The 16979-nt window shown below is 50.4% G+C and overlaps 1 protein-coding gene across 3 annotated transcripts in view; it reads right to left on the bottom strand.

Annotated features, from left to right (window-relative positions):
• The window catches only part of Klhl29 (kelch like family member 29), a 282109-nt gene that overhangs the window by 198399 nt on the left and 66731 nt on the right, over positions 1-16979 (bottom strand). For 2 of the 3 annotated variants that reach the window (XM_026391300.2, XM_026391504.2), the window contains exon 2: positions 6005-6112. The gene's annotated coding sequence lies outside the window, so the exon portion shown is untranslated. Of the gene's footprint in view, positions 1-5879; positions 5981-6004; positions 6113-16979 lie in introns of those variants that run through there. The other variant, XM_026391581.2, reaches the window with a different exon arrangement.

The following is a 16979-nucleotide window of genomic DNA, read 5'->3' as shown; positions in this document are numbered from 1 at the left end:
TTGTGCAAATCAGAAAGAGATGCCCCTCCTGGACAAAGCTCACAGAGCCCAGGCTGGGAGTCAGCCCCCGTGCCTCCCCTGCCAGGTGTCTTTAGTAGGGGACAAACTCCCAACTGTTCCTGGCGGCTCTGGCCACTGGGGCAGGTGCAAGGTAAGGAAGGAGACAGTCTGCTTGGAAAATCAAACTTTGCCACAAAAATAAACTCAGAGGTTTGTGGATAAGCTATTTCTGGCCCAGGTGCCAAATGAGGTTCTGCAGGCAGAATGAACTGCCGCATGCCCTCCACTCACCCTGCCAGCAGCTAGGTGGAACTGCTCCTGTGCACACTGGTCCTCGGCTCCTGGCTTCCGGAAGGGGGGAAAGTTTCACCCTGTGCATCTCCTGCCTTCCAACCACTAGCTCCACTTGCTGTTGGGTGCGGGGCTGAGTGGAGCAGATCAGGAGGGCACAGAAGGGTAGCATGGTCAGCCACGGGCAAGTGACACTCTGACAGCCTTCTCCGGCCATCACCAGCCTCCTCCCAGTCCCACCTCAGCACATAGATGCTGTGAACCCACCAAACCTCAGCTATGAGGCCCTGGAGGGCTCTTGGCAGAACTGGCTGCAATTCCCCAAAGTGGGATTCCCGGAACAGAGGCTACTGACCCAGCTCCTAGGACTTGGGAAAGCTGGCAGGTGGCCACTGGGGCAGGAGCTGGGCCCAGGTCCCAGGGAAGAGTGCAAGGTTTCCATTCTGTGTGTTTTCACCCAGCAGAGCTCCAAAGAGGACTGCAGGGGACTTAAAAGGATACTTGAAGACATCGTAAATCAAAGTAGGAGCAAGAACAAGTGCAGGCTCGGAAATGGAGCAGGGAGTGTCGCCTACATGAAATCACATCTAGAAAGTCCCACACCTGAGCTACAGGCAGGCCACAAATCTGCCTCCAGGCTCGGCCATGCTTCTGACCTTGGCCACCCCTTGGAATCGTCTGGGGAGCTTCACAAAAATACAAATGCCTGGGCCCCCCTCCCCGAGATCTTGGTCTAATGGGGCTGGTATGCAGCCGGGTGGGAGGATTTTTTTGGGGGGGGTCTCCCTTAGTGACTTTAACACAGATGTGTGGTTGAGGGTTAATGTTCGGAGGACTCAGAAGGGGCAAACAGAAAGCTGATCCATTATGATCCTCAATGTAGGAGATGCCAGGATGGTTGCTTGGGAGAAGAGAATGTGGTGAAATGAGAGACACTTCTGCTGGAGCTCTAAAAAGCGACAGGATAAACATGAGCTGCCAGGAAACCCTCCGTGCGGGCCCAGCACTGAGATCTGCCGGGCAGCAGGTGCCCCAACAGCCCACAGAGCTGCAGTGGGGTCAGAGACAGGGCTGACAGCACAGCACTCTCCAGGTACCCAGCTTGGGGATGACTTGATTCAGGGGCCAGACTTGAGAGTAGCTGACAGAGTAGAGGGAATCACACATCACCCAGGAAAATCTCTGTAACTTCTACCTCAGTTCCTCAAGGTGGAGAGCAGAGGAACTTGGTCACACCTTGAGTTGAGTCAACAACCCTTCCTCCTCGTGAGAACACTAAGGGGAATACCAGGGGGAGGACCCACCCAGTTCCTGGTGCACAGAGGGCCAAGCACTGCTCTGCTGGCGGGCCCAGGAGGCTCTGCTACTTGCTCAATGCTGGCCTCCACTCAATCTCTCAGTCTCCTCCTGAGTGGTAGGAGGGTCCTGGTTATTCCCATTTTACAGATGAGAAGGCTGAGGAAGGTTTTATGGGGCTTGCACAGAGTTCTGGGTGGATTTGGGACTAGAAGCCAGGGGCCTGCCTCCTATTCCAGAGTCCCCTCCGCCCCACTGTCCGTGAGCACCCTGCAGTTCTGTGATCTCTGGAAGGAGAACGATCATCTGATCTTACAATGCATGCATGCAGGTTCCTGGCCCTGCTGAGGGCCTGTGGAGGACAAAGGGCAGTCCTTGTCCTCAAGGAGCTGAAGGTCTGGGAAGGAAGAGAAGCCCCCTGAGGAAAGGAGACAGAGACTCAGTCACAGCAGGCAGAGGGCAGAGGCCTCCCTGGTGAAGGGATTCACAGACAGCAACGATGCAGCTTTGTTTTGGACAGGCTGAGTCTAGCATGGAATTGGACGGGCAGGTGACAGGTGCATAGGGACCGAGATGCCATCTGGGAGTCAAGGCTGGGGACAGCTAAGGAAGAAGGAGTAAGAACAATGGCAGAATGGAAAGTGGAGGAAGACCTTGAAGCAGGCACACTCTCACACTCATGGGAGCCAGAGCGCGAAGTCCCCATGAGGACAGTGACAGTGGCCGGAGGTCCACATACCCAGGAAACTAGGAGAGAAGCAATTTGTCCATGTGGAGGTATTCAGGGCCCTGGGGTCTCAGGGACCCTTCAATGGAAAGAGGTAAAGGGCAGCAAGCAGGCAGCGGCCACAGAAGCTGCCTGGCCAGGGCTGCCACCTGGCTCAGTCCAGCTGAGGGACTGTGCCCTGCCAATGGGCGTGGACGCATGGACTTCTAAGGTGCCAGAAAGCCCAGAGGCTCAGCAGAGGAGGGGACTGCAGAGGTCCCCAGGGCAGGCCAGGAAAGGCAGCAACAGTCTGAGGATAAGCGGGCAACTGAATGTACATGGTGTTCAGAGCCGCACTGGGAGGTCTGGTGGCCACGTGCACTGAGGCCTGTCCTGGGGTGGGAGCCACGGCAGCAGGATGGAGATGGACAAGCAGCAGGATGGAGATGGACAAGGTGGCAGCAGAGACGAAGAAGGCCACAGAGAGGAAGAAGGCTGGAGGTCTCAATGAAGCAAGGCTGTCCTGGTCGGGAGTGAAGTGTCGCAGAGGACAGGAGTGTGGTCAGAGAGGACACCTGCAGATCGATTTGGAGGAAGCCCAAGGCGCGGCACAGGGAACAGCTCCAAGTCCTGCTGTCTCTGGAGACATGGCAATGTCCTCCGAGGATGCAGGACACACAGGGCATTTTGTTTGCTGAGGGTAGGGGCAAGGGGTCTGGACAGGCAGGACCGAGATGGTCCCACAGTCCCAGTGACGGAGGCAGGGGAGGCTGCACCTGGCGACTCCTCAGAGCCAAGGAGCCTGGCACCCGTCTTCCATCTGTTCCGGGGGCTGGGGGTCTGCTGGTACCATCCTGGGAGCAGCCTTTGGTTCTGCCCTGAGTCCTCTGCTTATTGTCCCCTGTGGTGCAGAGTTAGATGTCACCCCTGCTGACTGGTTCTGGGGCCCTTGGTTACTTGGGTGATTTTCGTTCATCAGACATTTCTGAAAGGCAGATAGCTCCCACCATGCTTTTGCCTGGACTGGCCTGTTTTGTAGCAGGGTGCACAGGAACCAGTGAGCTGGCCCAGTTTCCACAGTGAAGCGGTAGCTGCTTCCACTGGTCACCAGGGGCCACAGTGGGCCACAGCACCTTTTTGTCCTCCCAGAAATCAGTGGAAGTCCTGCTCAGGAGGGAAGAGCGCACCTTGCACTAGGCCATGGGGCCTGGGTGCTCTCAGGACAGTCCTGCCTGCCTGCAGGGGTAGGTTTTCTCAAAGTCCAGAGGACACTGGGGGAAGTATGGAGGGCAGAACACAGAACCCACCCTCCAGGACGTGGCCAGGCGGTAGGGAAGACAGACGGGAATCTGCAGCGGGGACCTCCGTCTGATGCTCACAGAGTACACCCTATCAGGCATGCCCGCTGAGACCACCTTCAGGACCCCCCCATCAGAAACCTATTCTCATCCAAGGTTGGGATGAATGAGAGCCATGTGTCACTCTGCGTGGGCATCAGGGAACAGAAGGCCCCAAACTAAGAGTTGTCGTTTAAGGAACCAAAGCTCATTGCCCTGGGGCCTCCTATCCCCTTCCTCCCTGCCACAGTCACAGCCGGTCCCCCAGGAAGCACAACTCCCAAACCTTTTCTCAGATGCTTGCTCATCTCTGCCCTCTTGGAGCTGGGAGGGCTACTGTCACCAAACTCAGGCTTCACTGTCATGTTTCCAACTCCCCTTCTCTGACCTCACAGTCTCCAGGGCCAGGGATAATGCATGAGCCCAGCTGCCCCTAGTCCGTGGTGCCATTAGGCTTGTGCCAACAGCCCACCAGATCCCTAGGTCAGGAAGCCATCTGTCCTCCCCTGGCTGCCCCCACTGGGCTTCTGGGTGGCAGCTGGCAGGAGGCACAGTTGGGTGGTGGGGGCTTTTCCCTTTTGGCAGCTGATCTGGTCCCAGTCTGGAGCCTCCTTCCACTTCCTGCTGACAGCCTCGGCTACCCCCAGCTGGATCCCAGAGCTGCACTGTCTCCTTTCTGTACAAGGTTCTGGGAGAGATGGGCTACCCTCAGCCTCACCGTCTCTGAGTCCAAAGAGGAGGCTCTCTGATCAGCAGAGAACCGGCACATAGAAGACCCCTACTGACTTTCTGCTCTGCTCTGATGCAGAGGAAAGCTGGGGCGTAGGTCACAAGCCGGCCACAGGCAGATGCCAAGACACTTCCTGTCAGCATGCAGCAGTCCTGGAGCCACTATGGCCTGTGCCACCCAGCACTGGGCCCTTGTATTCCTGCAGAAGTGGCTTTGGCCCATGGACTTCTTCCTTTTTTTTTTTTTTTAATATATTGGGGATTTAACCCAGGGACAATTTACCACTGAGCCACATCCTCAGCCCTTTTTATTTTTTATTTTGAGACAGGGTTTCACTAAGTTGCTTAGGTCCTTGCTAAGTTGCTGAGGCTGGCTTTGAACTTGCGATCCTCCTGCCTCAGCCTCCTGGGCTGCTAGGATCCACAGATATCTTCCTTTTTTTTTTTTTTTTTTTTTGGTACTGGGGATTGAACTCAGGGACACTTGACCATTGACCACTGAGCCACAACCCCAGCCCTATTTTGTATTTTATTTGAGTTGGTTAGTGCCTCACTTTTGCTGAGGCTGGCTTTGAACTCACGATCCTCCTGCCTCAGCTTCCCTGAGCTGCTAGGATTACAGGCATGTGCCACCTCAACTGGCTTGGGATCCATAGACTTCTAAATGCTCAAGTGCTGCAAGGAAATGTGAGGCTGGGCCAGCTGAGCCTCAGCTGTCTTAAGTCCCTCTGTCCATTCCCCCACTATCTTGGTTCATTCCAGCTCCTCCCCCTTTGGCAGTAAATGGAGTGAGCATTGGCAACTCCAGCTGCAGGCTCCGCTGCTTCTGTGGGCACATTCCTGGCCTTCTGGTGTTAGAGCAAAGCACATTCTTTACGTAAGATTCACACCCTTACAAGGTAGGCCAGATTCTCCAACCAGGAGTGGTTGCCTGATCTTGAATTTCAGAATTCACAGTAAAACTATTAGGCCAGATTTAACCCAAGAAAATAATCAAATGATTATGCAAAGCACATGGGCAAAAATGTTTCTTGTGGTATTATTTGCTACAGCAAAATATTCAAAACATGCAAAATGTCCATCATTTGGGCATCAAGTAAATTATGCATATTATTGTATCCATATAATATGAAGCCTTGAAAAATAATGACATAGATCACGATTCACTACTATAAAAAGGTGTTTTCACGTGTATGGTTGAGTCAAAATAACATTTTTCTGAGTAGCACATACAGTCTGATCCATGTATGCATGTACATATAGGCCTGTGTACACACTAAGATGATTATATCTGGGGAATATAAGACATTTATGAAATTTTAGGTACTTCTTTTGTGTGTGCGCACACTGAGGCTTGAACCCCGGGTCTCATGTATACTAAGTACTCCTTCTAACACTGAGCTGTACCCCCTGCCCTTAGGAAGCTGTTATCTTTTGACAATGAACAAATAATATCTTAAAAACCTTTTAACGATGAACAAATAATAAGTGGATCATACACCGGTGGTAAAAAATCTTACCAACCCAAAGAGTGAGGCCCTGCTGTATTTCTCCTCTTCCCCAGACACTCAGTGTGCGAGGAAACAGGCAGCTGAGCCCAGGTTGGGCGCTTTTCTTATTCCACGTGAGCTGAGCAGAGACCTACCTTGCGCCGCCCGTCTCTGGCAAGCTCAGGATTCGTCCCCAGGATGCAAAAACCTGGACGGCCACCAACACTCAGCCAAGTGCGAGCATCACGGGGAAGCCAGACGGTCTGGAAAGAGAGGGAAAGAGAGTGGGGTTGGGGTGGGGAACAGGAGTCACTTTTTGCAAAAAGACCTGTTTTGAATTCCAGTGTCTTGGATGTCCCCACCCTAAATGGATGCTAGTCTCCACCTCGGGTTTTTCCCAGATGCTGGGCCACCTCCTGGGGATCATCTCTACTGCTGTACCCTCAAGATAAGGGGGCACAACAGGCACAAGCAGCACCTGAGAGGAGAGGTGTCCCTCTTCTGTCCCCCAGCCAGCCAGCCCTGATCCCCATCACTGAGCCATTATCACTGGATAAGAGGGAGAACAATGGCATTGCCTTCCACCTAATCCAAACAAAGAAACTCCAGCCACAGGGAAAAATAAGAAATTCAGGTCGTTAATGCTGAAAAGGACACAAACTTGAGAATTACAAAAACAAATCATTACTTCTTTTAGACAATGGGCAAGAAGACCTTGAGGAGGCGAAGGATGGGTTCCTTAGAGAGAATTTAAAAATATATATATAGATTTAATACCTAGTAGAAAGGGGCTATCTATTATGGGGAGGCAGGGCCATTCCACGTCTGCTCTTTCAAATGTAATATATGAGAAAGCCATCGCCAGGCTGGGAAATGGCATCCTCCCCTGCAAAAACACGCCACTGTCATTACCTGGGAATCAATATATATTTTTTTAAACGGAATGTATCATTATCAATTGATTTTCCTTTTTCCTCTTAGCCCTCCAGGGTCCTGGGTAGCAGGGGAAAGCTTTAATGTGATATGAAGGATTTGGACAGGTAAGTAAGTTATTGTAAACTAATTCCACCTCATGGCCAGCTTCTCTCTGACAACGCCACACGGGTCTCTCTCAGGTCCTCTCCACCGGAGCTCTTTCAGCTGCTACTGACAGGGACACCCGTGAGCCATATCAAATAGCCATTTGAAAGCTGGAGGTGGCAAAAATATTACTTTTCCCAAGGACAGAGTGTTCTCTTTATGATTAAGAAATAACCTCTGTGGGGAGGCAAAGTAAGCCAAGGTCACCATTTAATTCTGACACGAAGCCAAAGTCCCAAGTTCATTTCCTGCGCCAAGCCTGTGTGATGCATTCAGGGACATAGATCGCTTTGGCCACAAGGTATTGGCAATGCCGGCGATGAGAAGATCAATATATTTCTGGGAAAGATCTTCAGCAGATGGGTGTTGGTGAAGAGAGAGGTCTGGAAGAGGGTGGTCAAACCATTTTTAGGTTCTTGTGAATCTCATTCATTCATTCATTCAATAAGCACTTATTGAGTGCCTGCTGTATGTTCGGCCAGGTTCACACTGGGAATGCATGCATGAATGAAAATATTCCCGCCCCTGATGAGCTCATATCCTAGTGGGTGAAAACATACAAAGAATGGGGAACTTAGGATCAGTGAAAATTCTAGTGCACATGAGAAGGCTGTAAGCACTAATTGTAGAGATGAAACAGAGCAGGATGGGCAATGCATTTGGGGGCTTGGGGTGCAGGCTAAACAGGGTTAGGGTCAGCCTCCCGAGTCATGACAATTGCACCCACTCTTTCTTTGAAGGGTTTTGTTACATTTCTGAGAAGAATGCGTATAGGAAGAACTGAGACAGAAGAAAGCATTGATTCAATCTAATGAATCAATAAGAGAATTTGGGGAAGGTGGAAAAGATTGCATAAACATATTTACAAACTGGAAACTATAACCAAAATAAGCTGAAAAAAAACCCCTATTAACTCTTCTGAAGAATCACCACAAAGATTACTTCCATAATTTTCATTAAATAGAGAATCTCAGTGGCTGGGGGGTCCTTGCATGTAGAATAGAAATAAGGGAATTCTCCCAACTGGTCCGAGCTTGGTAAGTGTCCCTCTCCCCCAATTCCCCTGGCTTCTTAAAAAATTTGGGTCATGCAGGTGTTTGGGGCAGATGCCTCAGGGGAGCACGACTGTGTGTTCCAGCATCAGCAAGGAGGCCACTGTGGCTGGGCCAGGGAGCTTCCAGTGGACATGAAGCCAAGACCTGCGTACCCAGTCTGCAGAGGGCCATGGAGGCCACCGTGGGGCCTGTTAACTGAGAGCAGAAGTTCCTGGTTACCAAGCTTCACAAGGGGCTCTCAATCTCTCGGGACCAAATTCTCAGAGGTCAGTATCAGGTTAATCTGTGTTCCTTCTCCTCACCCCCCTCTGGCCAGCTAATGCCTGCATCTCAGATTGGAGCCCGACTGTGCTGAATGAACCCAGTACAGGCCAGTGGGAGCTTGTGGGGACAGCGCTGCGGAAGGACCACAGGGCAGTTTACAGCCTGCTGTGGGGACAGCAGCCTTCCTTCCTCCTCTGAGGCCCAGAGGCAAGTTCTAGAGATCACTGAAACAAAAACAAACCACATGCAAAGCTGGGTTCTTTGGGACCTTCTTCAAATGTGCTAATGCAAAGATCCCGACACGCATGGACACGTGGGCCACTGTAGGCTTGCTGGATCGATTCTATTTATCCAGGTCTGCTTCCGGGGCTCCAACCCTGTCCTGGGTTCTGGGAGGCTCACCTGACCTGCATGGAGGGCATCACGCAGCTCTGAAGCTCTCTGACTTCTGGTTAGGGTCAGTCCACACAGTGGGGGCTAGTGGTGGGGGCTGGCTACACATTGTCCTCCTTGCCTTCCTCCCTGCTGTGTCAGCCTGGCTAAGTCCCTCCACTGAAGGTCATGGGCACAGGCGGCTCCATTTGCCTTTCTCTCTGGGTTCAGTCATAGCTTCCTCCCCTTACCTGCTTAGGCTGAGGCAGAAATCACCCCCATCTCCATTTATCAGCCTCAGGGTCCTGACCATTGTGGCTTCTTTATACTGTACCTGCACTTTTGTAACTAGTTCTTTAATTTAATTCTCTTTGAATGACGTATTTTTAAGGAATATGTCTATTTCCTTTTAAGACCCCCAAATGGATACAAATGTAGAGAGGGCTGAATGCAGGACTCTGGAACCAAGCAGACAGGAACTGGAATTCTGTAACACCGTCACTTAGTTTTATGACACCAGGCAAACTATTTAATTCTTAGGAATCTCTGCTTCCCATTTTTCAAACTAGAGAACCGGGTCCATGAATCCTCCCCTTGCTTCTCCTCAGCAGCATCACCACCTTGGTACTGTCACCCGGCACTCCTGTGTGGTGACACCTTGGTCCACACCAACCAGAAACTCCTCCCTGGAGGGTATCTACCAGTTTTTAGCGAATGTTCAGACTTTATTTATTTATTTTTCCACATCTTCCTTTCTTGCTCTTTTTGCATCCTCTCAACCTCCAATTCTTGCAGTTAGATCCTCTGGGGCTTCCTGGGGATTCCACGGCCTCCTGGGCACCCGTCGCATGGCGGTGGACAGTAGTAGATCCATGATTCAATCTTTTTCTTCTTAGGAGCCTAGAAGCTACCTCCACTCACCTAAATGCATTCTTCTCTAGCAAGATGCTTGGCACTTAAAGTGATTTTTAAATTACTAGAACCCTGTTTCTAGTAATAATTTGGTTTCCAGGTTAGTGTTATAAAACCCTTATGTTTCTAATGACTATGGTCTGGGAAAAGGAATCTCAGGAACAAGCCTAAGAAATCACAGCAGGTGGGTAAGTAGGATCTTCCATCTCCAGGTGAGATGACAAGACCTTGGGACTTTTTTTTTTTTTTTTGGTACTGGATATTGAACCCAGGGCGCTTTACCACTGAGCCACGTCTCCAGCCCTTTTGATATTTTATTTTGAGACAGGGTCTCACTAAACTGCTTAGGGCCTCACTAAGCTGCTGCGATTGGCCTTGAACTTGCAATCCTCCTGCCTCAGCCTCCCAAGTTGCACCTGGTGGGTCTTGATTTTTGACATCTCTGATCAAACTGACCTTTTCCCTTCCATTAATTTTGTCATCAAAGGGCAGCTTACACCTTAAGAAAGATAAATTTCAAAAGCCAAAGGATAGAGGACTCTATTTTTTAAAAAAGCAGTTTGTAATCAGTCACTAAGTGTGAAAGGGGTCTTATGACCTTTACCTTCCCAAGGCACTGAAGAGATGCTGATTGACCTTGACAAGGCATTAAGACCCACGTGTAAGTAAGACTGAATGGGCTGTTTGGGTTAAATGCTGGGAAATCTTCAAAACTGAACTCAAAGAAAAATTTTGAGATCCGTTCTAACTCAGTGTAAGTAAAGATGGTTCCTGACAGGAACCAAATTGATTAGAGAATTATAAACAAGGGTCCCAGGATTTTTTATGTCTCTATAAAAGACTCCAGATTTTTTTTTTTTTTTTTTTTTTTGGAGAGAAACTGTCTACAGAGAAGAAACCAATTAGTGCAGTCTCCAGTTTGATACAGGATCAGAAAGCAGCCCTGCCTGACTCAACCACACTGCTCAATTATGATTCCAGCGCCCAGCGGCTGAGCACCCCTCAGCAAACTGGGAAACAGGCTCTTTCTTCCTTGCAAAATAAAAGCAAAGGAACTGGAGGCCACAAGCTATAGCCCAAGCCTAGTCCTCAGGCCCTTCCATTGCAGGGTTCCCTAGCGGCCTTGGCCCTGGGCTTCAGGGTCTGTTCTCAATGCATCCTGCAAGAGGAACACTTATCCATACTCTCTTTTAAGACAGAAAAACCGTCCATCCATTAATAATATCAACTCTGGGTTCACCGAAGCCTGCAGGCATCTTGCCAACACAAAAACAAACGTGCTTCGAAGGTTTATCCATCAGGTTCATGACAGTTCATGGACTTAGGGGTCCGGAAGGCACTGCTTTTAAAGGAGGAGAGCCCACCCAGCACAGTGCAGGTTTCCCATTTCCATTAAGGGCCAGAAGTGGTCTCTGCTGAGATCCATTACTTGTTTTCAACTGCCAGGGATGCACCGCCTGGCAAGTGTACCGTGGCCCGTATTCATCAAAGCAAGACCACGTTGGCAGAGGCCACGGCGCCTGACACAGAAACCACAGTGGAATTTTGGTCAGGCTCAGAGTTTACCATGTGCTCACTCACCCTTTCTAACCAATCTGGGATTTGGTTCCTTTTAGTATCCCCATTTTATAGATGAGGAAACAGAGGTCCACGGCCAATAAGCTGTCCAGACAAAGTCAATGAGGGAGGCTCAACTGGGATTCCCGATTTTGAGCCTCCATTCCATGCTTTTGGTCTGGATTCTCAGGACGCTCTGTTCCTGGGGACCCCGTGGTGAAGAAATGAGAGCTGTCCTGTGTTCATTCGTAGTCACCACGCTGAGCTGAATAAAGGCACCTCATCCCAGTAGGTTCCTAGTGACCCTCCCCGTTTCTTAGCAACAAGATGTCCTGGTGGGATCCAGGTTACCAAGTGACCCCTCACCCTGCACAGAACCCCTGACAGCAGAGACACTTCAACACACCCCTCGCTCCTACCCGCCACAGACCTCTGCCAGCAGTGGGCCCTGCTCCCAAATTCTCCACAATTAACAACTCAGTGTTTCTCAATTTTATTTGATTATTGCCCCCTTCAGCCCACACAAGAAAAATTAAGTTCAATGACATTTCGATTCTCCCCAACAAGAGAAATTAAGTTCTAGGCACCAAGATTTTGTTGGAGCACTTTGGAGAGCTACAAATGATGGTGATAGCTAAGATTCTCCACCCTTCACCCAAACTCTAGGGACCAATTTTCACTTTCTTTGGGGGCAATTCTCTGCCCTACCTGCTCCATTGAGACTGCATGCATGAACTGATCGGCTTTCTCCAAAATCTGCTAGTTCTAAACCCTTATCTCAGGGAATGGCACTGCTGACTTTCTGTCATTAAAGCCCCAATTCTAGCCAGGTACAGTGGTGCATGCTTGTAACGCCAGCGGCTTGGGAGGCTGAGACAGGAGGACAGCAAGTTCAAAGCCAGCCTCAACAGTGGCGAGGAGGCTGCTAAGCAACTCAGTGAGACCCTGTCTCGAAATAAAATACAAAACAGGCCTGGGGATGTGGTTCAGTGGTCAAGTGCTCCCAAGTTCAATCTCTGGTACCCTTCCCCCGACCACAAAAACCCAATTTTTCCTTCTCCCTCTCACTCCTGCCAAACGCACAGCATTACTCAGAAAACGGAGCTGATTTATCAGTTCTCTCTATTGTCAACTACTGATGCCTTGGGGGAGGCCTCCTGGTTCCTCACCTTGCTATGGACAAAACTGTGCACCCCAAAATTCCTGTGCTGAAGCCCTAACTCCTAACATGGCTGTATTTGAAGGTAGGGACTTCATGGCAGTTACCAAGGTCAACAGGTCATAAGGATGGAGCCCTGGCTCTACAGAAGGTTCAAGCTGATGTCCTCATGAAAGAGGAAGAGACATCAGACGGCTGCCCCCCACCCCCTTGGCCTCCTTTTGAGGTCACGGGGGTGTCCCTCTGCAGGCCAGGAAGAGTCTGCATCGGAACCTGCCGTGATGGACCCTGACTGGGGACTTCCCATCTCCGGACCTGTGAACACATTTCTGTGGCGAAGCACTCAGTCTCGTGGTATCTAGTGATGGCAGCCTGAGCTAAGTCATACTGTCTAGCGGCAGGAAAGGACGATGGCAGACTTTACAAAGGTGACAGTTCCCCAAGTGGCTTCACTGTCACTAGAGGGATTGTGCTAAACCCTAAGAATGGTCACAGTGCTCCCCAACCAAGATGCACTCGTGGTCCTGAATCCTGGAGAATCCAGGCAAATTGCACTCTTCCCCGTGTCCTGTGGCCCAGATACCCCAGCTCTTCCTCGACATGCCGCACACCAGCCTCACCCCCCCCCCTCACCTACCTTCAGGGCTTCTCCTCCTCCAAAGGTCTCTTTGGAAGTTTCCCTGTCTCTCTCTGGAGTCGGGAGACTCTTTAGGCAAACTCGTGGAGACTGTCACAACAGGGGCACATGTGTCACCCACGGGGCCATCTAGATGGGCCAGCCTTGCTCTCCTAATCCTCTCACTGATTTGGGGCAAGGAGAACATGTAAATAAGGAAAATGGGGTGCCTGCAGCCTGAGGAAGTCCAGAAACCCAGATTGAAACATTTCAGAAACAAAATTGCAAATGAAAGCCCCCAAACCATTTTCCTTTTGCACAGCAGACTCCTCAGGAATTAAATTAACTAAGACCCCCCCCCCCCAACCTGGTTGTGCTACTCAGTGCCAGTGCATGTCCCCACCACTGGTTAGTTCAGATCTGCCTGTTCCCGGATCAGATCTGGGATGGCCCTTGTGTTTTCTTGAAAGCTTCATGATGCCGAAGGTGCCAAATCAATCTCCTCTAGCCTGACCCGCCCACGGAGGCAGTGAAGATGTCACCAGAGAGCATGCAGCTGGCATGTAGTAGATGTTCAGTAAAGCTCTGCTGAATGAAGGCAAATGGCTACAAGATGCAACTCATCTTCTACAATTTTTCTTTGAACATCTGGCAGATATCCACACTATAGTTTCATGACTGGAATACAAACTAGTTAAAAAAAAAAATCAGACATTGCTTCCAGATTTCGCTCTTATAAACAGGCCTGCATCCTCCCTTTAAATTGCAATAATTCCTTCCCAGATGTTGCTTCTCCTTCAGACCCATAAATTTAAGCTTTTCATGATGACGCTTCACATTTGCCTGAAGCTGCGGGCCGTTCGCAGCTCTTCTGCATCTACTCTGCCTCATTAGACCGCCTGGCGAGTCCCGGGGGTTGGGGCAGCGCTGACGTCCCTAATTCTCTGACAGGCAGGCCAGCTGCTGCTCTGCCAAGCAGGGCCAGGGTGGGTATGGCTTCTCTTTCTGGTGTGGAGAGGTAGGCAGGGTCCCCTTCTCCAGTCCACCCGGTTCTCCACGTGGGGTGATTCCCATGGCCTGCTCCCACCACCGTGTGGGCCTCATGGGTGCTGCCCCTTTAAAACTCTGAAATGTGGACAAGTCTCTTCCCTGGATTCTCCCTGACCCTCCTGGGGCCAGGCTCTAACATTTAAACAAGACTTGCAGAGAGTCTTGGGGAGTAAAACCAAACAACAGGCCAGGAGGTGGAGGAAAGAAAGCAACACGTAGCTGGGCAAGAGGGTCCCAGCCTGTTCTCCAGGCCGGCTTCGGACCCTGGCTAGGCCCTCCCCACTCCATGGGGCAGATATCACCTCAGCATCGGGAATGCATGCCTAGCCAAGAGCCTGCTTCAGGTCTGGATCTCACAAGCAGAGCCCAGAGAGAGTAGGACTTCTCTTCCCTGTTTGGGTTTCTTGCCTGAGGTCTGTCTTTTTTGCTGGTCCCACGACCTGTACCCCACATCAGAAGAGCCCTCTATCCAAACCACAGCTGTACATGTCACGGAGCTGGAGATGTTCATGGTGGCAGAAGGGACAGCCACCCCTCCAGCCCATTCCCAGGGTCTGGAATGAGCCAGTCTGGCCGTAACTGTAGCTGCTAATGCTCAGGGTCCTTCGCCATCCCTTGCCTGTTGGGGCCTTTACCTCTTGACAGCTGTGAAGAGAAGTGATGGGGGGAAGTGGCTTCACGGGGGAACATCAGGTGGGCTGTGGGCCTCTCTGTGCTTTTTGGCCTTCACAGAGATGCAGAGAGGCCTGCGAATCCGTTTTCCTAAGTCTGAATTCCAGAGCTGGGCTTGTGGCCTCCATGCACAATCGGAGCTTCATTCTGAGTTTCCCTCTGTGTCTGACCCCGGCACAGGGCTTGGATCGAGCTGTGCAGTGGCACGAGCCTGGGAGACATAACCCGAGAGACCTGGGTCTCCATCAGCTCTGCCATTTAATGGCACTGACCGCACCTGTCTCCCTCACTGCCTCCCCTGCCTCAGCCTCCTCCTCCGCACCATGGGGAAAGTATCACTAAATATTCAGGGTTCTTCCAAGAGTTCAATGCTCCAGGGTAAGAAGAGTGCTTAGTCTTCAGTGCTGAGTCTTCCTGCAGCCGCCACCAGGCCCCCAGCTTCACCTGCTCCCCAGCCAGCAGCAAACCAAAGTCCAGAGTCAACAGCGGAGGCTTCTGAGGCTGGATTCCCAGGGCCACCTCTCCTCTCAACCCAAGTCTTCCGGGCCAGCAGCTGAAATCCCTTTCTTGGCCCCAAGTGGGTCTGGAGGCCCTGCTTCCTCACCCAGGGAAGAGCTATTTTCTTTGAATGGATCCGAGGCTGTCTGTGCACACTCTGAGGAAAAAATTTTGTGAAAGAAAGTCTGTGGAGATTATAGGACATTTTCCCCACATCTGATGAGTTATCCATTTAAAAATAAACCACAGACAGGCATGTTTCTCCATACCCAAGCAGAAAGCAGTTATTACCAGGAATTTCTGTAAGTACTCTGCTTTTCTTGGCCAATGTAGAAACAACCTAGGAACTGAAAATAGAAGGAGAAGCTAACTCCGTTTCCCTGATCTCTACCGACATGTGTAGGTGAGTGGCTTGGTGGTGCCCTGGTTTCCTGTGCCACCTGAACACCACCAACCTGTGCAGGTCGGGGTGCCGCTTAGTGACAGGGCACTTGCCTGGCATATTCAAGACCTTGGGTGTCATCCCCAGCACTGCAAAAATGAAACACCCCACCTCCCCAATAACCCACGAAACTATGGATCACCAACCTCACGGCTATTTTGCAAAATAAAGCAGTAACAGAGGCCCCAGTCCAGAGCAATCGGTGTGAGTGCATCCAAGGCCATTGGCTGGCATGACCTCTGGTCCAGATGCAGGCAGGGAAGCCAGTAAAAATGAGGGTGCCTGGCAAGCTCAAGGTCACAGGGCGTGTCACTAGGAGAGCCAGGGTGAGAACTTGAGTTCCATAGCTCCCTGGATACGGTCCTGTCTTTCACCTGATGATGTTTCCACACATGAACTGTCACCAAACAGCTTCTAGGAAAGCTCCCCAGAAAGGTTAGGTAACTTCTCCCAGCCCAGGCTTCCCTCCTGCAGAAAGTCCCCCCCCTCCCCTCTCTAGTGAGCATTAAATCAAATATTCCTTGCTGCATTACTTTTCAAGCCTGATGTTTCTAAATCCAAAGACGTCTATAAATAATACATACTCATTTATATGTACATTTAAAAGATAAAAAAAAAAAAAACATAACAAAGGTACCTGTGGATTCTTGTGAATACTAATGGCCTCCTCAAAACACAGTGGAAGCAAATGGCTAATGAGCACAGGTAACCACAGGTACCAGTTTCCCTCCACTCCATCTCAGGTCCTCGCCCAGTACATGAGGGCCTCCGTTTGGATCCTTCTCCATTCTCTGCTTCTTCCCATGGTCACATTCAGCCATCTGCTCCTTCTTTTATATGTGGGACTGTGTATTTTTTTTCCCTCTTCAGTTTTATATGAAACATTTAGCAATGAAGTAGCAAATAAAAATACTACATATCATCTAGAATTCATATAAAATTGTACTTGGCTTGAATGCATCTAAAGGTTGATAAAAGGAAACACATAGATGCTTCTTAAAGGCCTATTTATATTTTATTACACATTGCATTCCATTGAGAAAATTTAGAAGTTGATGTGGTTCTCTCTGTCACAAGCCGGTGTGGCGAAGATCACCACATCCAGAGAACATTTTCCCTTTGGAACACAATGTACTCTCCTTGCAATTACCACAATGGACGGAAATGGCCCAAGTCATCCATCAGGGCTTGCATTAATCTTTGGAAGGAGGGGTATTTTTTTTTTTTTACCCCCCTTAGAGAGTGTACTCTTGGCATTGTCTACCTACCCATCCTCCGCTCTGCTCGATGCCTCTGCTGGTCCTCACTCCCAGTTGAGGACCTGGAGAGACACCTTCAGATCTGAGCCAAACACTCAAGCGAGCCTCTGCCCCATCCCCCCACCCCCAGAACAATGGGCTGCACAAAGGGCAGAGTTAACTCTGCTGATGGGTCGGATGGTGGCCCAGGGAGA

Source organism: Urocitellus parryii, chromosome 12, assembly GCF_045843805.1.
Source record: "Urocitellus parryii isolate mUroPar1 chromosome 12, mUroPar1.hap1, whole genome shotgun sequence".
In the NCBI taxonomy this organism is placed as follows: Eukaryota; Metazoa; Chordata; class Mammalia; order Rodentia; family Sciuridae; genus Urocitellus; species Urocitellus parryii.
Note: the sequence above shows the minus strand (reverse complement) of the source record. Positions and strands in the feature narration are given on the sequence as shown.